Genomic DNA, 26,492 nt, shown 5'->3' with positions numbered 1-26,492 from the left:
TTTCTTCATATGCATAAGTAATTATGTGAAAGATAAGATGCTCAATAGGGAACTTTCCATAAACATGAGAAAGTAGTTTTACATTCCTGCATATGCACCGCAAACCAGTGAGCAGGTGAGATCAGCCTGTCCATTCTCCCTTCCTAATGAATTGGTGCCACACTTGACTAGAGACTGTCTACACTTGACTGTCCAAAAGAGAAAAGAAAAAAATCCAAAAGCCCAGAAAGTGGCCCAATGAAAGTGGCAGGGTGACTGTGGTATATGTAGGTTATTACAAGAGGGAGATGTGCACAACCCAAACCAAAGAGGGTCCCAAGGTAAACACCTTCCTGTGGCGCCTGCCTGGGCCACAAGTTGTAGACCAGCATGGAATACATAGCATAACTCTATCTCAGAATAACAAAGAAAGAAACAAAAGGTGGGCAGAGCATTTATGGATGGAAACAGGCCTATTTGTCTTGTTCATACCTGGTCCTCATGGCCTAGTCCACTTGCTTGAGACACAAGTTGACACAGCAATTATTTCTTCTTAGTCCCTTTGTTTTGACATATGGGGCAGATGCATGAGTGTGTATATCCCCATGTCCATGTGGAAGTCAGACGACAACTTGTGGGTGTCAGTTCTCTTCTTTCCATGTCCCAGGTTTAGCTGCAAGTGTTTTTACTTTCTGAGCCACCTCATGGGACCTAAATTCATGTTCTTTATAGCAAAGCATTGCTATCACCATTATCTGTTTTCCTTTCTCTTTTAGAAGATGGCTGAGCACGGGGAGGCCTCTGAGGATCCAGTTACTGAGTTTGATTATGATCATCTCCATGAGCTCTCTGCTCTTCTCGGTGTGGATGCAGTGCAGCTGGCCAAGAGCCAAGATGAAGAAGAGCATAAAGCACGAATGAAAATGAAGAAAGGTTTTAACTCACAGATGCACAGTGAAGCCAGGAGATTAAAGACTTTTGTGACCTAGGACCCATATAGCTCATGGACACCTCAGGACATGGCAGCTGCTGGGTTTTACCTTATTGAAGTGAAACCTGGGGTGCAGTGCTTTTGCTGTAGCTTAATCCTCTTTCACACCAGCCTCAGGAAATTTCCCATAGAAATCCACAAGAAATTTCGTCCAGAATGTGAGTTCCTGTTGGGCAAAGATGTCGGTCACATTGGCAAGTATGACATAAGGGTGAAGAGTCCAGAGAAGACGCTGAGAGGTGGCAAAGCACAGTACCAAGAAGAGGAGGCCAGGCTGGAGTCCTTTGAGAAGTGGCCATTTTATGCCCATGGGACCTCGCCACATGGACTCTCCACAGCCGGCTTTGTATTTACAGGTAACTAACTGGGTCCCATTTTGTGAGGTTTTCTGTGGTGGTTAAGGGTTAAGTTCCATTTTGTGGGCAGTATTTTGCTAATCAACAATTATTGATGAACTGTGTTACATTAGACATAATGTGTATTTCATTTCAACTTTAATAACTTTGCTTCTGCTTTAGTGCACATTTAATGAAACATTATTGGTTTGCTATAGATATGTATGTATAAGCATACACACATGCACACACATATGTGTGTAAAGTAAAATGTTGCTTTTCTTTACATATAGACCTTAAGAGTACCGGCAGTGGGCTCAGTGTGTATCTGAGTGCTAGATCACCTAGTAGGACTTCCAAAGCCCTGGACTGTGTCTATGGAGGATGGCCATGGCTGGAATGGGAGGTCGAGACTCAGGAGTGGGTCATTTAGGGCAGTGGGATGTGGCCAGGGATTCAGCCAGAGGGGACATGGAAGAGCAAGCATGCTGGGGTCTGTGTTGCTCTGGTTCAGTATGATCAGCTCCAAGACACACCTGGTGCCATCACTTCCCTGCATCTGTAGGTGAAAGGGACACTGTACAGTGCTTCTCCTGCGGTGGATGCCTGGGAAACTGGGAAGAAGGAGACAATCCCTGGAAGGATCTTGCCAAGTGGTTCCCCAAGAAAGTGGATCGTATTTCATGATTAAACTTTTTAATGTTTTACAGAGCAAAATAAACCTAGAGATAAAAGAGCCACATTGTTGGGGTATTCCCTTGAGTTCTGATCTTCCTCCTATCCTATACGGGGTCACCCCAGAACTTTTTAAGTGGTCACATAGTGATAAGTTTGAATCACATGAACTTAGCTTTTTCTTCTATTTTTAAAGGGTTTTTTGTTTGTTTGTTTTGTTTTGTTTTTTGTTTTTTTTTTTTTTTTTGGATTATTGAGTGATTTTATTGGCTTGATCCATAAAGGATATTTTTAATACATTCTTAGTTTTTTTTTATCATTCTTATAACCACTACTTTTTTTGCCTTTCTTTGTCTAATTTATATTTTTATATTAATTACAGTTTATTTACTTTGTATCCCCGCCATAGCCCTCTTCCTCATTCCCTCCCAAGGCCACCCTCCCTCCCTCCTTTTCTCCCTGCCCCTCTCTAAGTCCATGGTAAAGGAGATCCTCCTCCCCTTCCATCTGACCCTAGCTTATCAGGTCTCATCAGGACTGGCTACAATGTCCTCCTCTGTGGCCTAACAAAGCTGCTCCTCCCTGGGTGGGTGGGTGGGGGTTGTCAAAGAGTCAGCCATTGAGTTCATGTCAGAGACAGTCCCTGTTCTCCTTACTAGGGAAACCCACTTGGATGCTAAGCTGCCATGGGCTACGTCTGAGCAGGGGTCCTAGGTTATATCCGTGAATGGTCCTTGGTTGGAGAATCAGTCTCAGACAAGATGACTGTGTCCACATATATTTGGTCCTTATGGCGCTTCCATCCTCTCCAGATCATACTTACTCCCTCTTCTTAAATATGATTCCCTGGACTCTGCCCAAGGTTTGGTTATGAGTCTCACCATCTGCTTTGATATACTGCTAGGTAGAGTCTTTCAGAGGTCCTCTATGGTATGCTCCTGTCCTGTTTCTTGTTTTCTCCTACTTCCAACGTCCATCCCATTTGTCTTTCTAAGTGAGGTTTGATCATCTTACCCCGGAACATCCTTCTTGTTTAACTTCTTTAGGTGTACAGATTTTAGTAGGTTTGTCCTATCTTATAGGCTTAGTATCCACTTATAAGTGAGTATATACCGTTTGTGTCTTTCTGCTTCTGGGATACCTAACTCAGGATGATCTTTTCTAGATCCCACTATTTGTCTACAAATTTCATGATTTCCTTGTTTTTAATTGCTGAGTAGTATTCCATTGTGTAAATGTACCACAATTTCTGTATCCATTCCTCTGTTGAGGGACATCTGGGTTGTTTCCAGGTTCTGGCTATTATGAATAAAGCTGCTACAAACATGGTTGAGCAAATGTCCTTGTTGTGTATTTGAGCATCTTTGGATATATGCCTAGGAGTGGTATAGCTGGATCTTGAGGAAGCGCTATTCCTAATTGTCTGAGAAAGCACCAGATTGATTTCTGAAGTGGTTGTACAAGTTATATTCCCACCAGCAATGGAAGAGGGTTCCTCTTTCTCCACATCCTCTCTACCATGTGTTGTCACTTGAGATTTTTATCTTAGCCATTCTGATGGGTGTTAGGTGAAATCTCAGGGTCGTTTTGATTTGCATCTCCCTGATGGCCAAGGAAGTTGAATGTTACTTTAGGTGTTTCTCTGCCATTCTATAGTCTTCTACACAGAATTCTCTCTTTAGCTCCTTTTTGTTTACTTGATTTGTTGCTTTTTTAACTTCTTTATTTCTTTATATATTCTGGATATTGGTCCTCTGTCAGATATAGGGATGGTGAAGATCCTTTCCCAGTCTGTAGGCTGTCGTTTTGTTTCTGATGACAGTGTCCTTTGTTCTACAGTAGATTTTCAGTTTGATGAGATCCCATTTATTGATTGTTGCTCTTAGAGCCTGTGCTGTTGATGTTCTGTTCAAGACATCTGTGTTCTCTGACAATGAGTTCTAGGCTCTTCCCCACTTTTTCTTCTCACTGATTTAGTGTGTCTGGTTTTATATTGAGGTCTTTGATCCACTTGGACTTTAGTGTTGTGCAGGGTGATAAACATGGATCTATTTTCATTTTTCTGCATGTAGACATCCAGTTGGACCAGCACCATTTGTTGAAGATGCTGTTTGTAGTACAGCTTGAGATCAGGGATGGACATACCTCTAGATGATCTATTGTTGTACAGGATTATTTTGGAGATTCAGGGTTTTTTGTTTTTCATAGGAAGTGGAGAATTTTTCTTTCAATGTCTGTAAAGAATTATGTTGTTATTTGGATAGGAATTGCATTGAATCTGTATATTGCTTTTGGCAGGTTGGCCATTTTCACTATGTTAATCCTACCGATCCATGAACATGCAAGATCTTTCCATCTTCTGATATCCTCTTCAATTTCTTTCTCAAAGATTTGAAGTTTTTTTCAAACAGGTCTTTCACTTGCTTGGTTAGAATCGCACTGAGGTACTTTTATGTTTTTAGTGGCTATTGTGAAGGGTGTTGTTTCCCTAGTTTCTTTCTTGGCCCTTTTATCTTTGTTATACAGGAGCGCTTCTGAGTTTTTGAGTTAATTTTGTATCCAGTCACTTTGAAGAAGGTGTTTGTCAGTTGAAGGAGTTCTCTGGTTGAATTTTTAGGGTCACTCATGTATACTATCATATCATCTGTGAATAGTAAATACTTTGACTTCTTCCTTTCTGATTTGGATCCCCTTGATCTCCTTTATTTGTCTCATTGCTCTAGCTAGGACTTCAAGTATAATGTTGAAGCGATATGGAGAGAGTGGGCAGCCTTGCCTTGGCCCTGATTTCAGTGGGATTGATTTAGTTTCTCTCTGTTTAGTTTGATGTTGGCTGTAGGCTTGCTCTATATTGCCTTTATTATGTTTAAGTATGTACCTTGTATCCCTGGTCTCTCCAAGACTTTAATCATGAATGGGTTTTGGATTTTGTCAAATGCTTTTTCAACATCTAAGGACATTATCATGTGGTTTTTCTCATTCAGTTTGTTTATATTGTGGATTACATTGATGGATTTTGGTATATTGAACCACCCTTGCATGCCTGGGATGAAGCCTACTTGGTCATGGTGGATGATATTTTTTTGTGTTCTTGGATTCAGTTTGCAAGTAATTTATTGAGTAGTTTTACATCAATGTTCACAAGAGAGATAGGTCTGAAGTTCTCTTTTTTTGTTGGGTCTTTGTGTGGTTTAGGTATCAAGGTGACTGTGGCTTCATAGAATGAGTTTGGTAATGTTCCTTCTGTTTCTATTTTGTCAAATAGTTTGAACAGAATTGGAGTTAGCTCATCACTGAAGGTCTGGTAGAATTCTGCACTGAAACCATCTGGCCCTGGCTTTTTTTTTGGAAGGGAGACTGTTGATGACTGCTTCTGTTTCCTTGGGGCATAGAGGACTTTTCAATCTTTCTGCCTGATCTCTATTTAACTTTGGTAAGTGTAATCTATCAAGAAAATTGTGCATTTCATTTAGATTTTCAAATTTTGTTGCATATAGGCTTTTGTAGTCAGACCTAATGATTGTTTGGGTTTCTTCAGTGTGACCCCTGTAATTGTCTCACCAGCAAGAATGCACGCGGACACAAGGATCCTTCTGCAGCAAGTGTTTATTACAATGAATAGAGGAAGACACTAACCGCCAGAATGGTGCTGCTTAAATACACCCTATGGTGGCGTGTACTCCGCTGGTTGGCTGCTTGCCCATTGCCCCGTATGACGCCCCGGACTGGGCAGTGACGCCCCCGGGCTGGACATTGGCTTGGCGTGCTTTTGCAACTTGCACACGTGCTCTATTATTTGTTCATTAGGGCCAGGGCCGGATGTCGGCGCCATCTCGTAATGGCGATTGCATTCTCTCGGCTCTCCACATTTCCCCCTTTTTGTTTTAATAAATGAAAACTGCCTTAAAGCCTTATAAGAGCGGCACAAGAGGGCCCTAAGCTCGATCAAGCAAACTCCTTCTTTGGGGAGTAAGCGATCAAGAGCTTTAGATTACTCCCTTTCCCCACCAGGTGCAATGGAGACAAGTCCTCTGGGTGCAGGGGCTAAGGGAGAAGATTAAAAATGGAGGTGACACCCATTCCCGTGCAATGGAATAAAATTCCAGGGAGTGCAAGGGCTGTCATCCTCCTATCTAGGTACCATAACCGCTTAGGCAAAGGCAACATTGTGACTTGGATCACTCATCAACTCAGTGCAATGGGTAAAACCCCTGAGGTGCATCGACTGAGTGTCACAGTCTGTTTTAATTTTTTAACATGGATAACCAAATTTTGAGAGATGATCCTTGTTCCAAGGCCACAAGTGCTTGCACGATCACGACCTTGTCATGTTATTGTTGGGCTTTGAGCTTGCAGACCAACCAAAGTAAGAACACTAAGCCACAACATAGGGCTGCACCAAACATTCCAATGCCCACCCATTCCTTAAAATAAGAAAAGGCGGAAGAAGCCCAGGATAATAAGCCATCTGTGAACGATCAATCCACTCGGTAGAATTAATGGTCACCACCGCCACCCTTAGCTCTTCAAGCGTTTCTTCAAATCCTTCTGACCAGTTTCCTGCAAGATATAGGGACAATTTCCTGGACAAATTAGCGGCTCGGGTAAGATTTTCATATTGTACACTGGTAATACAGAGTGCTCCTATTTTTCTCTCACATCCTAATTGAGCCAATTGAAATAAAATATCTATTCTTTCTTCCATAAGATCTAGACGCTGGTTAAGAATCATCAATCCACCTTTTAATTGTGTGCTAGCAGATACATGAAGGTTCATGGCTTCAGCCACACCTGCTGACAATTGATTTATTGTTGTGCTTGTTTGGACTGAATTTGCCATTGCCAAGCCAGCTGCAGTGGCAGCAGCTGTACTGACAGCGATGGCAATAACAATGGCTGCGGTGATGCCAAAATCTCTCTTCTGTCTAAACAGGGAGAGGATGGATGGAGTCTCCACAGGGATTGGGATCCACTGCGGTTCTCTAACAACCAGGGCACGAGTGTAACGCCTGGCATTCCAACATTGCGACATCCAGCATGTCTCATTGGTACAATTTTTAAAAGAATTATTGGACAAAAAGAGTAAAAAAGGGGGATAAACACAGAAAGGAATAGGTAGAAAAGCCGTCTGATTTGTAATGGTTCTATTTCAATGGGCAATTTGCCTTGTCACATTTACCATTTCCATAACCTCTTTTAACACAGTACCATTTAGGGCGTCCGTGACGATCGATTTCCCTACAGTACCACCACTAATGAATCCCAGAGGATTGAGGTCCGTACAACTACCATTTATCCCACAAAGTACCCACTTATAAAAAGGGGCCATATCTTGATGTTGTATAAAGAGCCCCTTTTTCATTACCAAACTTTTTATAGGATCCATCAACATATTTGGGGAAAAGGAAAAGGTTTTATTTTTGTCAGTCCATCAAGTAAAGCGCGACTGGCAGTCAGACCATGGAGGGATGGACTCATCATCCTCCCATACACATGAAGGGGCCACCCTAGGTTGAAGAGGTCTATCTTTATCTAAAAAATTTGGTCCTAAAAAGGAACCGTTTATCCTAAAAAGGTGACCTTATGCCGAAAGGTATAATAGATATCGATGGCGTCGTTACTATCCCTTTCCTTTTGGGACATAACTTCCCAATTCCAATCCTTATAGCCAAATGACCCAAGAATCCTTTTGGTAAGCCGAACACAATCTCCTATGGAATCCTCGATTTGAAAGCAAAGGGAGCCAGCTTCTGGAAAGTCATGGCTTTCCCCTAATGATGCCTCAGTCTCATCATAAGGCAAATAAGGCAGGCCTAAATCTTTATTGGACGAGAAGAATTTTGGGAAAGTCAATGAATTATGTCTGACCGGCATAGGCTTTGGGAATGCAGACAAAATGGCCCAACGTTGTACCCCCACAATACTAGGAACCCAATTTAGAATGATCCAAGCAAGAACTGGAATTAGTTGCAGGTATATTCATTGGAGGATCATCTTCAGCTGCCGCGAGCTTTCGCGTGAGGCGCTCCGGTACCCAGAATGGATTGTTTTCTTCCTGTGGGAAAACACAGACAGCTCCCCTGGATCTTATTAAAATAGGATCTGGGCCTTTCCACTGACCAGTCAAGACATCCTTCCATTTGACCATTTCCTTAGGCCTATCAGGCTCTAAGCAGTGGCGATCAGCCGCCAAGTGCCCCTGACTGTCCAAATTTAAAAAAATTGAGAGTAAAGAGTGCCAAGGAAACAGTCACTCGTGGCACTGAGGGCAGAGCCTCCTCGACTCCCCCTTTTTGTTTTATTAAGTAGGATTTTAGAGTGCGATGAGCACGTTCAATAATACCCTGTCCCTGAGGGTTATATGGGAGACCCATTAGGTGGGTCACTGCCATTTGATGACAAAACTGTCCAAATTTTTGAGAAGTATAGGCTGGCCCATTATCAGTTTTAGAATTTTGGGCTTTCCCCAGGCACTCCATGTCTCCAAGCAATGTTGAATAACATGGGCTGCCTTTTTTCCAGTCAGGGGAGAAGCAAACAACTCTAGAGCAAGTATCAATGGAAACATGTAAATATTGTAGTTTGCCAAAAGATGAAATGTGAGTAACATCCATTTGCCACATCTGTAGTGGATGGATTCCTCTGGGATTAATCCCAACATGAGGCACAAGTAAAAACTGACAGCAATTTTGACATTGAGTAACAATATCTCTAGCTTCCTTTCTAGTTATGTCAAATCGATGACGCAATGTCTCAGCTGTAACATGAAATTTTTTATGAAACTCTTTAGCCAATTCTAAATTTGAAAGGAGGGCAAATGCAATCATCTTTGTGGCTCGATCTGCCAGGTCATTTCCATGGGACATGGGCCCTGGTAGACCGGAATGAGCCCTAATATGTGTAATAAAAACAGGGGATCTTCTGGTAATTAAGGCAAACTGAATCCTTTGAAAAATTTTTGTAAGCTTGCTAGATGCTTTAATCAATCCAGCAGCCTCTAAGATTTTGGTTGCATTTACCACATAACTAGAATCAGAAACAATATTTAATGGACCTGAAAATTTTTCCAAAACCTTTAGCACTACAAAACATTTTACAATTTGAGGCGAGGTCTCATGATATTGCTTAGAAACAACTTTATTATTAACCACATAAGCTCCCACTCCTGTTTTTGACCCATCTGTATAAACTACCAGTCCATCCCGAAGTGGTTCCTGGGATGTTACATGCGGGAAGACTACCTCTTGAGTTAAAGCAAATTGCAAAACAGGGTGTCAAGGATAATGATTATCAATCAAACCACTAAAGGAGGTAACTAGCACCGCCCAAGTATCAGAGGTAACAGTCAATAACTGAACTTGATGAGCTGTATAAGGCACTATTAAGAACTTTGGCTCCTTCCCAAAGTATGTAATGGCTGCTTTTAACCCACGAAGTGCAAGTTGAGCAACTGCATCTGGATACCATTCAATAATTTTTGCAGGAGAAGCATTGGAATGAACCCACAATAAGGGTCCATCTTGCCATAATACAGCAGTTGGTAAATGTTTAGTTTTAATGACACACAGGTCAAAGGTCTTAGTTTCATCTACACGTTTTAATTGGGCATCTTGTAAAGCATCTTCTACCACTTGTAGGGCGCGGCTTGCAGCCGGTGTTAAGGCTCTGGGTGAAGAAATATGAGCATCCCCTTCCAAAATATCAAATAGGGGTTTTAATTCAGCAGAAGGAATCTTTAAAAACGGCCTAAGCCAATTTATATCACCTAATAATTTTTGAAAATCATTTAAGGTATGCAAATGATCCCTGCAAATTTTTATTTTCTGAGGAACTATTTGTTCCAGATAAATAACAGTCCCCAGAAAGGAACCTACTTCTGAAATTTGGACCTTTTCAGTGGCAATATGCAATCCCCATTGTTGCAGGGTTTTTTGCAACAAAGGATACGCATCTTGCAAGATGGCTAACTCCTCATGGCACAAGAGAATATCATCCATATAGTGAATCAGTAACGAGGAAGGAAATTGCTGTCTAACTGGTTCAAGAGCCATCTGCACATACAATTGACACATGGTGGGGCTATTAGCCATGCCTTGAGGTAAAACTATCCATTGATATCTTTTGTCTGGCTCATGATGATTAACAGCAGGTAGGGTAAAGGCAAATCTCTGTCTGTCTCATGGGCACATGGAATGGAGAAAAAAACAATCCTTGATGTCTATTATTATAATTTTCCATTGCTTAGGCAGGGCTGAAAGCAGAGGCAAGCCTCATTGTACTGTTCCAAATAATCGCATCTGTGCATTAATAGCCCTCAAATCATGGAGAAGCCTCCATTTTTCTGATTTCGTTTTTATAACAAAAATGGGTGTATTCCAGGGGGAAGTAGATGGTTCCAAATGACCAAGCTGTACCTGTTCTTCAACCAGCCTTGTAGCGGCTTCCAGCTTTTCAGAGGAAAGGGGCCATTGAGGAACCCATACGGCTTCTTCTGTGAGCTAAGATATGGGCATGGAACCCTCAATGGCAGCTAATGAAAACCCAGGCCTTGTTTCCCTGTATTACTTTCCTGTGAAATCGGGTGTAATCTCCCTTGTTCCTGTTTGCCTTTTCCTTCCTTATAACCCATCCTTTTTATTATATCAACCGCTTGTTGAGAGTACTCATTGGTCAATGCTAATCTTAAATCCTGCAAAATATCTCTTCCCCAGAGATTGACAGGGAGAGGAAGAACATATGGTATGAAACTTCCTGTTTGACCTTTCGGTGCTTGCCACATTAAAGAACGTGAACTAACCGCAGGGCTGGCCTCATATCCCAACCCTTGTAAGGAGTGGGATGATTGTGTAACAGGCCACGCCTTAGGCCACCAGGTGGAAGAGATAATGCTTTTATCAGCCCCTGTGTCCAAAATACCAGTAAAACTTTTTTTTCTATTTGTTTTTGTAGGGTAGGTCTAATCTTAAGATCAACTACCAAATGAGCAAAATCTGTTTCTGTGGAACCGAGTCCTTTTGTGCCCCTTGGTGTTTTGGTAGATGGAAAACAGTCATGAAGGCTTGGGAGGAGGACTAATTGAGCAATCCTATCTCCAGGAGAAATAGAAAATACGCCTTGGGGGCAGGAACAAAGCACCAGGAGCTGTCCCGTAAAATCCTGATCTAATATTCCAGGATGGACCATAAGTCCTTTTAAAGTGAGAGAGGAGTGACCCAAAATAAGACCAACACTTCCTTCAGGCAGGGGCCCTTCAAACTCCACTGGGACAGGTCGCACCCCCATGTGTGGCAGTAATAAGAATTGGGAGGTGGAATGAAGGTCCAACCCTGCTGATCCTCTTGTTGCTCTACAGCTGGATAAACCCTCCTGTTGTCTGCCTGTGTCCCATATTTGTTGGGGCCCTGAGACTTGGGGCCCTGAGACCCGTTTTTTGGAATATTCTCATTCCTCTCATTAGGGGGGGGGGTTCATGCTGGATAAGTTTTTCCTGAATATCTCTAACTGAACGGCATTCATTAGCCCAGTGATTGTCTTTCCTACACTTAGGGCAAAGTCCAGGAACTTTCTTTTGCACAGACACCCGACAGTCTCTTTTTAAATGACCCATTTTGCCACAATTAAAACAAACTTTATTGTTTCCAGAACTTGGGAGGTTCTTGCTCTGTGTTATGGCTGCCACCAGGCCGGCGTTGGTAAGCAGGCCTCCTAGTCCTCGGCAAACTTTTATCCAATCTGTTAGCCCTTTGTTCCTTTTAGGAGTAATGACTGTCTTACATTCTGGGGAAGCATTTTCATATACCAGCTGTTCTATCATTGGCCTAACTCGCTCCGGATCTCCAAATATTCTACCTGCTGCTTTTGTCATTCTGGCCACAAAATCTGTGAATGACTCCTGAGGGCCTTGTATAATCTTTGTCAGGTGTCTTCCGGCCTCACCCTTCTTTGAAAGGGCTTTCCATGCTTTAATAGCGGCAGCAGAGATCTGACCATATGCCCCCCAATCATAATTTGTCTGATTATGAACAAACTGGCCTTGCCCTGTTAGCAAATCAAAGGTCCATTGCCGCTGATTGTTTTCTGCATGGGCATTGGCACTCTCCCTTTTCTTCCAGAAAATGAGAGTCCTCTTCCCTTTTATCAGCCCTCCCCAAGACATCAAGTCACATCAGGACTGAGCATATCCTCATCCACTGAGGCCAGGAAACGCAGTCCTGCCACGGGGAGCTGATCCAAACCAGGCAATAGAGTCCATGTTAGAAGTTTTCTGTGTGTGTGTGTGTTTTATTGATTCTAATTCTGTTTTTATGCCTTGCACCATTACCTTCATCTTTTTGAAGGTAGATTCCTGTCTCTGTATGATGGCCTCAATTATTTTGGTTTGTTTCCTCTCTATATTCCAGTAACTGTGCCACTATTTGTGCCTTTTTTTGTTTGGCTATATTTGACTGTGTTAGAAGTTTTCTGTGTGTGTGGGGGTGTGTGTGTGTGTGTGTTATTGATTCTAATTCTGTTTTTATGCCTTGCACCATTTCCTTCATCTTTTTGGATGTAGATTCCTGTCTCTGTATGATGGCTTCTATTTTTTGTTCGTTTCCTCTCTATATTCCAGTAATTGTGCCTCTTTTTGTTTGGCTCTATTTGACTGTGTTTCTTTGAGAGCTTTGTTCATTTCCTCTTTATTTGCCTCCATTTGTGTGGCCAATTCTTTAAGAAACGTGTTCATTTCCTCTTTAACTGTCTCTATTTGTATGGTATTTCTCTGAGAGATGTTTGTTTCCTCTTTATGTGCCTCTAATAACTGGATAAGCATAGCTTTACAGTCATTTTCCTGTGTTTTAGATGGATTGGATAGCCATTGATTTGGGGGGTTGCTGGTGAAGCCCTAATGTCCTGATTTTTGTTGGATGTGTTCTTTCTCCGACCTCTGGCCATTTGCTTATCTGTAACTGTCACTGTTTGTTCCTGGATTCTGCAGTTCAGACTGTATGGACTTTCTCTGGAGTCTGGAGAATTCTTCAGGAAGATGAGAGAGGTCCAGTGGTTTCAGCATGTGCATTGGTGTTTCAGCTGTACCTGTGGGAGGAAAATCCGAGGGTGCAGCAGGACAAGTTTGGGCAAGCATGTGCGTTTGCACGTGGGTGGAAGTGTACCTTGAGGGACAGGGTGGTAGATAATGTAGAAGCCTTGAGTGTGTGGGAGGGGTGCTGCCTTGCAGGCACCAAAGGGGTTGCAGACACTGAAAATGTCACACACGCTGGTGATAATTGCATATGTAAATTCCCTGAGTACCTCAGTGGCCTACAGGCTACTGGTATCTGGCTCTGTCTGAGCTCCAGATGTTATTTGCCTGAACTCCACTGGTGGACCCCACAGAGCAGGGGCTTCAATGTCCCAAGAATCCCTCTGTTTCCCATACTGGATGGATGGGTGGGAGGGATCTGATGACCAGCTGCTATCTTAGAAGGACCCTGGATCTGGGACTCTGCAGGGACTTTAGGTCACACTCTCTCTCTCTAGCAGGTCAATTCGGCAAGCACCTTAGTACCCCTGCTCTCTACTCCCATGTTTGAACCTGCTGAGTCAAACATGGGAGGATGAGCTCCGTCAGCTCAGTGGTGCTGGAACCATTGAACTAGAGAGTCCAGCTGCAGCCTCAGAATGGGAGGCTGGTCCAGGTGCCTGCTGGGAAGTCCTGGGGGACCACAACAGTGGTCCACAGACCTAGGTTTGCCTGGCGCCTGGTGTACCTGGTTCTTTTGGTGGCTCTATGGCCGGTTATCCGCCACTGAGGGGTTGGGGGGCCCATATAGTCACTGGCTAGCTGGCCCTGCAGAGTCTGTACAGCTGCTTGCAGACCCAGGACCTGGGACCGGGAAGGATGGTACCTTGGATCTGGGACTTGGAAGGTGGGTATGGCTGGCAGCTGGGTGGCTGAGGAGCTCGGAACTCTGCCTCTGCTGTCTCAGTCCCCAGGAAGAGTTCTGTGCTGAGAGTCTATGGCACTGTGGGCCAACTCTGAGGGGAGGGAGGCCCGAAAAATGGAAGTGCAAGGGGTTTAAAAGTTCAATTCTCTCAGTCCCCATAGAAGTCCTTGGGTGACCTGAATCTAAAGGTCTCAACTCATGTGATGCCCCCTCTTGTTCAGGAAGCCTCAATGGCGATTTTCAGGATTTAGCTGCCCCTCCACTCACCAATTTTGGAGTTTCAGGTCCTCAGCTACTATGTCTCAGATACTATGCTGCTGGTCACTGCCATCTTGGATCCCCCTTGGGGTTTTGGGTTTTGTCAAAGGCATTTTCACCATCTAATGAGATGATCATGAGTTTTTTTTTTTCCTTCAGTTTGTTTATATGGTGGATTATGTTGATGGATTTTCATATGTTGAACCATCCCTGAATTTCTGGTATGAAGTCTGCTTGATCATGGTGGATGATATTTTTGATGTGTTTTTTGATTCAGTTTAAGTATTTTATTAAGTATTTTTGAATCAATGTTCATAAAGGAGATTGATCTGAAATTCTCTGTTGGGTCTTTGTGTGGTTTCTGTGTCAGGGTAACTGTGGCCTCATAGAATGGGTTTGGCAATGTTCCTTCTGTTTTTATTTTGTGAAGTAGTTTGAGGAGTATTGGTATTAGTTCTTCTTTGGAAGTCTGGTAGAATTTTGTGCTAAAACCATCTGGGCCAGGGCTCTTTTTGGTTGGGAGGCTTTTGATGATTGCTTCTATTTCCTTAGTGGTTATAGGTCTATTTAAATTGTTAACCTGATCTTGATTTTACTTTGGTAAGTATCATCCATTTCATTTAGATTTTCCAATTTTGTGGCATACAGGTTTGGAAGTATGATCTAATGATACTTTGGATTTCCTTGGTATCTGTTGTTATAGCCCCTTTTTCATTTCTGATTTTATTAATTTGGATACTCTCCCTCTGTCTTTTAGTTAGTTTGGCTAAGGGTTTGTCTATCTTGTTGATTTTCTCAAAAAATTAGATCTTGGTTTTGTCGATTTTCTGTATTGTTCTCTTTGTTTCTAGGTTATTGATTTCATCCCTGAGTTGAATTATATCCTGATGCTTACTCCTCTTGGGTGTGTTTGCTTCCATTTTTCTAGAGCCTTCAATTGTGCTATTAAGTTGTTCGTATAAGCTCTCTACATTTCTTTATGAAGGCACATAGTGCTATGAACTTTCCTCTTAGTACTTCTTTCTCTGTGTCCCATAAGTTTAGGTATGTTGTGCTTTCAATTTCATTGAATTCTGGAAAGCGTTTAATTTCTTTATTTCCTCCTTGACCCAGTAGTCATTAGCTAGAGAGTTGTTCAATTTCTGTGAGTTTGTAGGCATTGTATTTTTATCTGTTATTGTTGAAGTCTAGCTTTAATCCATGGTAGTCTGATAGAATACAAGTTGTCATTTCAATTTTCTTATATTTGTTGAGGCTTGCTTTGTATCTGAGTATGTGGTCAGTATTGGAGAAGATTCCAAGAGGTCCTGAGAAGAAGGCATATTCTTTTGTGTTTGAGTGAAATGTTCTGTGGATCTCTGTTAGGTCCAATTGACTCATAACGTCTATTAGTTTCATTATTTCTGTTTAGTTGCTGTCTCGATAATCTGTCTTTGGTGAGAGAGATGTGTTGAAGTCCTCCCACTGTTAACGTGTGGGGTTCAACGTGTGATTTAAGCTTTAGTAATGTTTCTTTTATGACTGTGGGTGCTCTTGCATTTTGGCCATATATGTTCAGAAATGAAATATAATCTTGGTTGATTTTTTCTTGGATGAGTATGAAGTGCCCTTCCTCATCTCTTTTAATTAATTTTGGATGAAAGTCTATTTTACTAGATATTAGAATAGCCACTCCAGCTTGTTTCTGTGACCATTTACTTGGAAAACCTTTTTCCAGCACTTTATTTTGAGGTAATATCTATCATTGTTGCTGAGGTGTGTTTCTTGTTAGCAACTGAATGAGAAGTTCTTTTTACATATCCATTCTGTTAGCTTGTGTGTGAGTGTGTGTGTGTGTGTGTGTGTGTGTGTGTGTGTGTGTTTAACAGGGAGTTGAGGCCATTGATGTTGAGAGAGATTGATGACCACTGGTTGTTGATTCCCATTATTTTGATGGTGGTGGTGGTTTTGGTGGTGGTGGTGGTTGTGGTGCTGTGTGTGTGTGTGTGTGTGTGTGTGTGTGTGTGTGTATGTGCCCCTTCCCTGTTTTGGTTTATTGTTGTGAGGTTATTTGTTTCCTGTGTTTTTCTGGGTGTGATTAGCCTGCTGGGGTTGCAGTTTTCCCTCTGTCGTTTTCCTTCTGTAGGGCTGGGTTTGTGGTTAGGTATTGTTTAAATTTGTTTTTATCATAGAATATCTTGCTTTCTCCCTCTATGTTGATTAATGTTTTGCTGGACATATTAGTCACGGCTGACATATGTGGTGTCTTAGTGTCTGTAAGATAGCTGCTCAAGCCCTTCTTGCTTTTAATGTATCTGGCGAGAATTCAGATTGAATTCTGATAGGTCTGCCTTTTTATGTGACTTGGCATTTTTCCCTTTCAGCTTTCAATATTCTATTTTGTTCTGTACATTTACTGTTTTGATTATTATGTTATGGGAGAATTTTTTTTTTCTGGTCCAGTCTATTTGGTGTTCTATAGGCTTGTATATTTATAGGCACCTCTTTCTATAGGTTGGGGAAGTTTTCTTCTATTATTTTGTTGAAAATATTTTCTGGGCCTGGGAGCTTCAAGTCTTCTCCCTCGATTACTATAATTCTTAAGGTTGGACTTTTGCTATTGTCTCAGATTTCATGGATGTTTTGTGTCAGGAATGTTTTATATTTAACATTTTCTTTGGCTAATGAATCTATTTCTTCAATAGTATCTTCTACAGCTGAGATTCTCTCTTCCATCTCTTATATTCTGTTGGTGATGCTTTTGTCTGTAGTTTCTGTTCTCTTCCCTAGGTTTTCCATCTTCAGGATTGCCTCAGATTGTGTTTTCATTATGGCTTCTATTTCCATTTTTAGGTCTTGGACAGTTTTATTCTTTTCCTTCTCCCATTTGGCTGTTTTTTTTTTTTTTTTTTTTCTGTGTTTCTCAATTCCTTTACCTGTTTGATTGTATTTTCCTGAATATCTTTGAGGGATTTATTTACTTCTTTTAAGGCCTTAATCATTTGTTTTCACAACATCAGATTTAAGATCGTTTTCTTGTGCTTCTGGTATGATAGTATCATCAGGGCTTGCTGTGGTAGGATAGTTGTGTTTTGGTGATGTCACGTGGCCCTGGGATTTGTTACCTGTGTTCTTGCATGGATTCTTAGTCATTTGGTTGACATTGGTATTAGCAGGCCTGGTGGTCTCTGATGGTAGCAGGTCTCTGAAGTTATAGGTGGAGATCTTGGTCCCAGATGGCCTCAGTCTTCTGGTTTTCCTGCTGCTCCCTGATCCATGCTGGTCTGCTACTCCCTGATCCTTGATGCTGCTCTCTGATCAATGCTGATCTCCAAGGCCACATATTGGAGCAGGTCCCGGTAAATGGCACAGGCTGGGGAAACTGAGGTTTAGGGCTCATAGGGAAGTGGAGCTCAAGCACTCTGGGTAGACCAAATCACTATTACTGGCAGGCCACTAGATGGGGAAGTGTGGGGGAGGTTTCACCTGTTGGTCCCTGATCTGTGCTGGTCTCTAGGGCTGCAGATTGATGTGGGTCCTGGGAAATGGTACAGCCCCAGGAACTTGGAGTATATTTTAATTATATTTTTAATTATAGATATGAATTTCTTCAAAGCAAGAAATCGTCAGTGGAAATTTCCCAGTATATTCAAAGCTATGAGTGATTTGTTCATGTGACAGTAATTTACAAGGGCCAACTCTTTCTACTAGCATATGTTTGTTACCTAATGATATGTGATTCATCAGGGTGATGTTCATTTTTGTTTGTTTGTTTGTTTTCCCAAATACTCTGTAATTTTCTTTCTTTCTCTTGTCATTGTCCTGCCTCTTCTCTGCAGAGAGGAAACAAAACTCTTGTCTTGTGAAGCTGGAAACACTTAAAACAGTTTCCAGGCTGACTTTGAGTTGCTTCTGCTCGCTCCTTCGTCTTCCCTCTGAGTGAGTCCACTCACTACTCTAGCTATCTGCTGCCAACTCCATCTGGATGTCTGACTCAATCTTCTGTCTAGTACATGGCAGAGGCAGGGTACTCGAAGCTGGCTCCTGAACCTTGTTATTTACACCCTTAAACTAGTAAGGGCATCCTAGTGGCAAACAGTGGGAACCTACCTCAAACTGAAGCCAAAGGAGACTGAATTGTGTGACTGGGCATGGGCTGACAGTTGGGGTGCAGTTTTCTTAGAGGGAGAGCTGCTTGTTTGGAGAGGTTCTTTTGAGTGAGGCTCCCTTCCCATATCTCAGTTCCTCATGAGTCAAAATACACCTCTGTATGTAACTGCAGTTCTGTGGCTGAGCAGGGTGTATGGTAAGAGTGACCCTGAGAAGCTTCCATTTCACTGATGTTTGGCACTGCATAAAAGTTTACAAGATCAATGGAAATCAAACCAAAATTAAAGGGCTGCTTTGCTCAAATTCTGCTGCTCGAATGAAAATTCACTTCAGTTTGGGAAGACCTTATGTTGCAGGCCACAGATAGATGTATATCTTGTAAGTCAGCCAATCAGGCAGTAACCTGAATTTCTTTCCCCAGGGAGAACATATTGTGAATTCCTGGGTCAGAAGAGAATTACCTATGGTATCAGGTAAAACCTCAGGCACATTCCAAAGGCTTTGTTTGGTTCTTTCTTTTTATGTTTCTCTCTCTCTCTTTCTCTGTCTGTATCTCAGTCTCTGTCTCTCTTTCTCTCTGTCTCTCTGTCTCTCTCTCTCTCTGTGTGTGTGCACACGCTGCACATATACAGGTTCTTTTGGAAGCCAGACAAGGGCATCAGATCCCTTCGAGGTGGAGTAACAGGCATTTGTGAGCTGTCTGATGTGGGTGCTGGGAACCGAACTCAGGTCCCCTAAAAGAGTAGAAAGTGCTTTTAACCACTGAGCCATCTCTTCAGCCCTCTTCATCTTTCTTCAAAAAATATTTTTATAAGTGATTTCTCATCATGGTATGACTTTGGTTTGTTTTTTGTTTTTTTACTTTATGGCTGAGAAGTTAATGTACTTCACGCTCCTGAGAAGGACTCAGGTTAGGTTCACAGCACCTTGTAGTAGCTGACAACTCTTCAAGTCTTTTTCCAGAGGATCCAATACAGTCCTCTGACTTCCTTGGCCACTGCACACATGTGATAAAGTCAAACACGCAGACAGAACACCTACATCAAAAATAAAAATAACTGAATCCTTAAAAGTAAATCTTTATAAAATTGACACCCAGTCAGGCACTGTGGCACATGCCTGTAATCCCAGCACTCAGGGAGGCAGAGGCTGGTGGGATCTTTGAATTTGAAACCTGCCTGGTCTACAAAACTAGTCCAGGACAAACAAGTCTACACAAAGAAAATCTGTCTCTAAAACAAAGAAAAACAAAACCCAATTTATACTCAGTTATTTCCCTAATGTATATGTGTATGCATGGGTTCATGTGTAAAGGTTGGAAGCCAGAGGACAACATAGTCCCGAGACAGTATCCTAATACAGGTGAAGGAAATGATCAGATAAAGAAGGAAGCCAAAGAAAGACACAAGTGCCAACCTGCTCCTAACAGAGAAACATACTTGTGAGAACTAAGAAAAACAGTAGAGCAGGCCAATCATTTCATGTCAGAGGCAATCCCTGTTCCCATTACTATGGAACCCACTTCAACACTGAACTGCCATGAGCTACATCTGTGCAGGGGTTCTAGGTTATCTCGATGCATGGTCCTTGGTTGGAGTATGAGTCACAGGAAAGACCCCTGTGCTCAGATTTTTTGGTTCTGTTGCTCTCCTCATTGAGTTCCTGTGATCTCCAGATCTCTCTATTTCCCACTTCTTTCATAAGATTGCATGCACTCTGCCCAACAGTTGGCCATAAGTCTCAGCATCTGCTTTGATAATCTGTAGGGCAGAGCCTTTCAGCGGCCCTCTGTGGTTGGCTCCTAACTTGTTTCCTGTTTTCTTTTTCTTCTGATATCCATCCTCTTTGCCTTTCGTGGATGGAGATTGAGCATTATAGCTAGAGTCCTCCCTCTTGATTAGTTTCTTTAGGTGTACAGATTCTAGTAGGTGCTCTTTGATCACCTCCCTCTAAGAGGGAAGCGGCCTTACCAGGCCACAGAGGAAGACAATGCAGCCACTGCTGATGAAATCTGATAGACTAGAATTAGAAGGAAGGAGAGGAGGACCTCCCCTATCAGAGGACTTGGAGAGGGGCATGTGTGGAAAAGAGGGAGGGAAGGTGGGATTGGGAAGGGAGGAAAGTGGGGTTTATGGGGGGGGATACAAAGTGAATAAAATGTAATTAATAAAAATTAAAAAAAATAATATATATATAGGATACATTGTTGAAAAAAAAGAAAAACAATAGAATCTATTTGCTATGACATTGGGGCTTAATAGAAGGCAAAAGTCAATAAAAGGTTCTAGACACTAAAAATATTTTTCTGGTTAAATTAAAGTGTACTATTTTAAATTCCAAAGAAATAAAGCAAAAGGAAAAAAAGGGGGAATCTAGGATTATGTGTGAACACAGCAAGCTTTCATCTTGAGAATCTTGTCAGACCAAGGTTGGGACACCTTAATTTTCAAGTCCTCACAGTGTGGAGAAGACCAGTGGCCCAGGGCCAGGATGAGTGTTCTTCCCAGTGTGGTGATCTCAAAGAGCAAGCCATCAAAATGACTGTTTTTAAGAAAGCCACAGGAGAAATGACCTTTCTCAAATCTTCACACTGACTCTAGAAATAGGAATCTCCTCTCATTATTCTTCTATCCTGATGCTAGATGACCAGGGGATAGTATTAAGTTACATGTTAACACAATGACCATGCACAGAAATGAATCGAATGGATGGAATACCCAAGTGTTTTCCACTCTGCTCCAGCAGTTCTAACATGGTCTTTCTTGTACCTCTTATTTCTTCCTGCTCTTCTAACCACCCTCAGTCATTCTGACACAAGCACAGATCATGACATCATTCCCACCTATACACACAACTAACTTGAACTTTGTTATCAAAGCCTGCTCCTCTCACCCACGTCTTTTTACCCAAGCTTACTGCAATGACAGTGTCTTTGCTAATGAAGAAGTGAGGAAGGACACTTTTAAGGACTGGCCCCACAAGTCACCTGAGGCTGTAGAAGCTCTCGTCAAAGCAGGCCTTTTCTACACAGGTCAGTCGGGGTTTTCCCCTTTAATTTCACATTTCTATGTGTGAGGTTGCCTGCATGTAAGCATGTTTGCTACATGCCTGCCTGGTGCCCTCAGAGGCTAGCCAGGGTGTTGGATCCTGGAACTGGAGATATAGTTGCCGTGAGCCAGCATGTGGTGCTGGAAACAAACCTGACTCCTTTGCAAGAGCAGCTAGTGCTCTTTATGCTGAGCATCTCTTTAGCACCTGAAATAGTCAGTATTTTGTGTCTGACAAGTAGTCTACTCCCGGACTTGCACTTTTCTTTATTTTCATTTGTCATAGATCTCTTTGGGGCCTCATAAGACCTTCAGCATTCCATAGTTCCCTCGGTACTCAGCCTCTGAGCTTGGGGAACCTGAGGTCACTTCATCTGACAGGCCTATTCCACTGTCACAAAACTCACCACCTGGTCTTAACGCATTGTCTTCTCTTGCCAGCCTTGCCTGAGTTTCACTGATGAAGTGCTCCTATTTCTAGGGGAGGAGAGCTGGCAATAATGTGAGCAGAGACAGGGGTTCTCCATAATCTGCCTTTCATAGAGGCTCCTAAGTTTGCTCTTCCATCCTGCCCCAGCTACAAGTATATTCTTCCAATTTACTCAGTAATCAATCTTGTTGGTTGCCTATGTCTGTTTATGTCATCATTGTCCAGAACAGACAGAAATCTCTGCTCTCACGGAGCTCCTACTCCAGATCCTGATGGCAAATCTTTCAGGATGATGGTTTGGGAGAGGTTTCATCAAAGCACACGGTGCACAGGAACCTTCAGCGACTGTTGGTGACTGTTGCTGACCACCCCACGGAAGGACCAAGAGTCCTGTGTGAACTCTTGCCTCCTGTGTGTGGTATTGCCACACAATCCAACTGGAGGAGCAAGCAGGATTTCACTAGTGAAATCTGGTGTCGAATTCTTGTGAGTTAACAGGTGTATGTGCTGTTGAGCTGACCCCATCTCCTTTTGCTAGGCATAAAGGACATTGTCCGGTTTTTTTCCTGTGGAGGATGAATGGAGAAGTGGGAGGAAGGTGACGACCCATTAGCAGACCACACCAAAAACAGTAGAATCTATTTGCTATGACATTGGGGCTTAATAGAAGGCAAAGTGAATTCTGTTGACTTTGAACTCACTTCATCTGTTATTCCCTCACTGTCCAGGTTTGTTATCTGTGGGTAGTGTCTGCTCACTCTCTGGTTCCCACTGTGAAAAATGTATCCATGTATCTTTATTTCTTTTCCCTCTTGATACTCTCCCTGTCTAGCTTTTTTACTCATCATAGTAAGATCATAGTTTTTGTTGTTTCTATGTACACACTTTTAAAAACAGGATCTGTGTAGCACAGACTGTCATAACAATTCTAGTAGGACTTGATCTCATGATCCTCCTGCCTCAGCCACCTAAGCCCACTGCAGAGGCCACATCATGTCTGCCAGTTCTAGGCCTTTCTGATTTTTTTGAGTACAAACTAGTTTTTCTTTTCACCTCGTTTTAGAATGCTTTATGGGTTTCTATTTCTATTGTCTAAGATTTCCTCAGTGGTTTTCTTTTTCCAGTGTTGGTGGTAGAAGAACTGATTTGAGCACACCAGGCAATCACTTTACTATAGAGCTACTCTCACCCCTTTTCTGTCAGTCCTCAAATGTATTTTTATTCATCTTCTACATAAGAAAACCCTAGAAATGTCCACTTGCACAATGAAATTTGTTATTATGTAGTAATTAGAATTTTCAAAGCTAAATATCAATATGCGCAGATTGAAAAGTGAGTATTTCTGGGCAAGGTGGTTGACACATGAAGTCCTAGCTCTCAGGAAGCTGCATGAAGAAAAACGTAGTTTTGTTTTATATTAAATACTTTGATATGAATTACCCTAAAGTTGATCTGTTTTGAAATCCAGCACTTGTAATTAAGAAACAAGAGTCTTTTGATCTGGTTTCCCTTGGAAGGCAGGAAAATCTGCAACTGTGTTGGTACCTCAGCAGTTTGTGTTCAGGTCCACCAGTGTGTTTTCTTTCCATCCAAAACATACCTAAAAGTGCTCTAAATTGATTTAAGTTTAATTATTAACATTTAAATGTAAAGTCTTAAATAACCATCTTGCTTGAGATAGGATGCTAATAGTATCTGAATCACTTAAAATATTCCTTAAAAATGTTTTCTTAGTGTACATTAATACATACAATAACATTCCATATATATACATTATGTTTTACATATATGTTATATGTATTACAGTTTACTACAATCATGCTCACCACCATCCTCCCATTACCTTCTCTTATCTCTCTCTAGCTCTTCTCAGTTCTCTTCCTTCTAAAATCACATGTTTTGTGCTAGCCCAGGGCTTTATAGCATGATTTCTCCTGGTTTTAAATAAATAAATAAATACATAGAACATTTCCATCTCATTTTAAGTTAGAAGATGAGTGACAGCAGTGGTCACTTTTTTCTTTTACTTTTCAAAGTATTTGACTTTTGGGTGTTTTGTCTGCATGTATATCTGTGCACTGCTTGCATGCCTGGTGCCCACAGAGGTCAGAATGAGGGCATCAAATATCCTAGAACTGAGTTACAGCAGGCTGTGAACTGCCTGATTGGGTGTTGGGAAGCAAGCCTGAGTCCTCTGCAGGAGTAGTGACTGTTCTCCCACAGAAACATTTTCAGGCCCCACTTTTTTTCTTTTTTTTTTTTTTAGTTGTATGTAGAAAATAGTTGAGAATGCCAGGGCCTTCTTCTCAATTCCTGTGTGGCAAATTAGAAGAGAATTTGGTTGTACTTAAAACTTGTTCTAGAATCTATCAACAAACTTTGTTTTATTTTAATTAAAACTAGCATACGTAATGTGTATCTACTGTAGTTACAGATCTAGTTTAAAGGACAATAACAATAAAGCCTAGGAGCTGAGTGCTAAAGTCAAGAAGTCAAGGTCTCTCAATGCCTCAGAGGCCACCTTGCCACTCCCTTGTCCTGAGGATGATGCCATCCTCATCCAGGGGCAAACACAGTCCTGAATTTCAGTTCACTGTCCTTTTACCAAACACACGCACACACACATCTACATGAACCTTCAACTTTGCCTGTTCTTCTTCAGTTGTTTGTTGTTTCTTTTTATTTTAGTTCTATGTCTATTGTGTGTGTGTGAAAGGGGACAGGAGGTTGAATCCAGAGTGTCATGACTGAGAAGCAGCACATAGCCACTGAACTACTGCTCCAGCCCTCACATTGTTTAAGACAGAATTCTAGTATGTCTACAGAGTGAGTCCCAGGAAGCCAGGGCTACACAGAGAAACCCTGTTTCAGAAAAAAAAATAATAAATTTGCTGTGTAGCTGATCTTGATTTGCAGTATAGCTCAGATTTCCCTTAAACTCACATCTTCTTGCCTTACTCTCATGAATACTAGATGCATAGCCATGCGCTACCATAATTGACTGGCTTGCCTGCTATGTTTGTTGGGGGGCCGGTCAGCTGGTAGAGGGGTGTTTGAGACAGAGTGCCAGATAACCCGGCAAGACCTCCAACTCAGTGTTTAGGGAGGATGGCCTTAAACTTATCCAACTGCCTCCATATCCCAAGTGCTGGATAACAGGCATGCTCCACCACACACAACATTTTTTTGTTTTTTAGCTTATTCATTTTTATTTTATACATTGGTGTTTCATCTGCATGTGTGAGGAAGTCAGATCTCATGGAGCAAGAGCTATAGACAGTTGTGAGCTGTCATGTGGGTACTGAGAATTGAGCTCTGGCCTTCTGGAAGAGCAGCCAATGCTCTTGACCACTGAGCCATCTCTTTAGCCCCAGCTTTTGTTTAGATAGACAACAGCAAGATGAAAACTTACAATTGGCAACAATGACCATATCCTTTCTTCCAAGTCTATCTCTAGGTCACCCCAGGGCTCTCAGTTGCTAATGGGAGTCTGGAATGTACATAAATTCAGACCTTAACAAGAACAGAATTCCAGAGACTTACAACAAGGTCAAAGTGCAGACAATAAGTGACATTGATTGCTCATTCCTAAGGAGGACACTTCCTTCTCCCAAACTCAGGGGCCATTGCAGAAGTGGAGTCCAAGAGGTCATAAGAGCCAGAGGTTGTAGAGGACTTTGTCTTGGGTTTGTCTTGTTTTGTACACAGCAGGGTCCTTCCCTCAGGAATTCAGTTGCTGTGGTTGCCTATCTATACAAGCCTGTGCCAAATACAGCCAAGCCAAGCCCCCCCCCCCCGTAGGAGGGGAGCTGTTGACACTTGTTCAGCCCGTGGGCCTTGAGGTTTCCCGAGCTCTGCTGGATGGCCCTGTGTCCACTCACACATGAGCAGCACTAATTGAATTCAGTTAAAAGAGGATACGAAGCTGGGAGGCGACCTCACTTTAGGAGGAGTCTGGGGAAACTGAAGAAAGGCAATGGGGGTTGATATAATCCACATACATTGTACATATTTCTGTGATTTCCAAAGAATAAAATACTTTTAAAAAAAGAACAGGCTTCCAAACCGTGGCTCAGAAAGCTCTGCCACATTGATCAGTGATTATGGATGAATGAGAGCAACAGAGAGTGGTGTACAGAGGAGATAATTGGCGAGGGAGAGAGGAGTGAGTAGGGAGAGGTGCTCAGGGGAATTTTGCAGTTCTGATTGACTAGTAATGAGATTGCTTCTTTATTACAAAGGTTTCACAGAACAAAGACAGACTAATGACAGACTAACCTGTCCAAGAAGTGCAGATGATTTGTTTGATTTTTCATTACGAGTTGTTACAACTTCAGTCATGATTAGAAAATACAAACAGAACAGATTCATGCTTATTATAAGCCTTATAACTACAAGTTATAGAATCTAAAGATTGTCTTATCCAAAGCAACCACATTTCTTATATAACAGCCTGCTTTTAGGCAGGCAGTATTTGTAGTTTTAAGGCACTCCAGACAAACAGAAAACACCTGAACTTTTTTTTTTTAATGAAGAGCAAATATTAATACCTAACTCCATTTACTACTTGTGTCATCATCTACACTATAAAGTAGGAACAAGTTATTTTAGTCAATCTGTCTTATTTACTGAGTTCTCTTCCTCCAGGGGTGTACCCTGTATGACCCCCTATGTGTAAATTACATTTTTAGAGAGTTCTAAGAGTATTATAAAGGGAGGCCTTGAATCTCTTACCTGGTTTTCTTGCCAGTCAGAGCTTGTCCT

The 26,492-nt window shown here is 42.0% G+C and overlaps 1 pseudogene; it reads left to right on the top strand.

The window, feature by feature from the left end:
- Window positions 1-758: 758 nt before the first annotated feature.
- Window positions 759-26,492, top strand: part of LOC110543462 (baculoviral IAP repeat-containing protein 1a-like) — a 51,625-nt pseudogene continuing 25,891 nt past the window's right edge.

The sequence above is a fragment of the Meriones unguiculatus genome, chromosome 6, assembly GCF_030254825.1.
Source record: "Meriones unguiculatus strain TT.TT164.6M chromosome 6, Bangor_MerUng_6.1, whole genome shotgun sequence".
In the NCBI taxonomy this organism is placed as follows: Eukaryota; Metazoa; Chordata; class Mammalia; order Rodentia; family Muridae; genus Meriones; species Meriones unguiculatus.
Note: the sequence above shows the minus strand (reverse complement) of the source record. Positions and strands in the feature narration are given on the sequence as shown.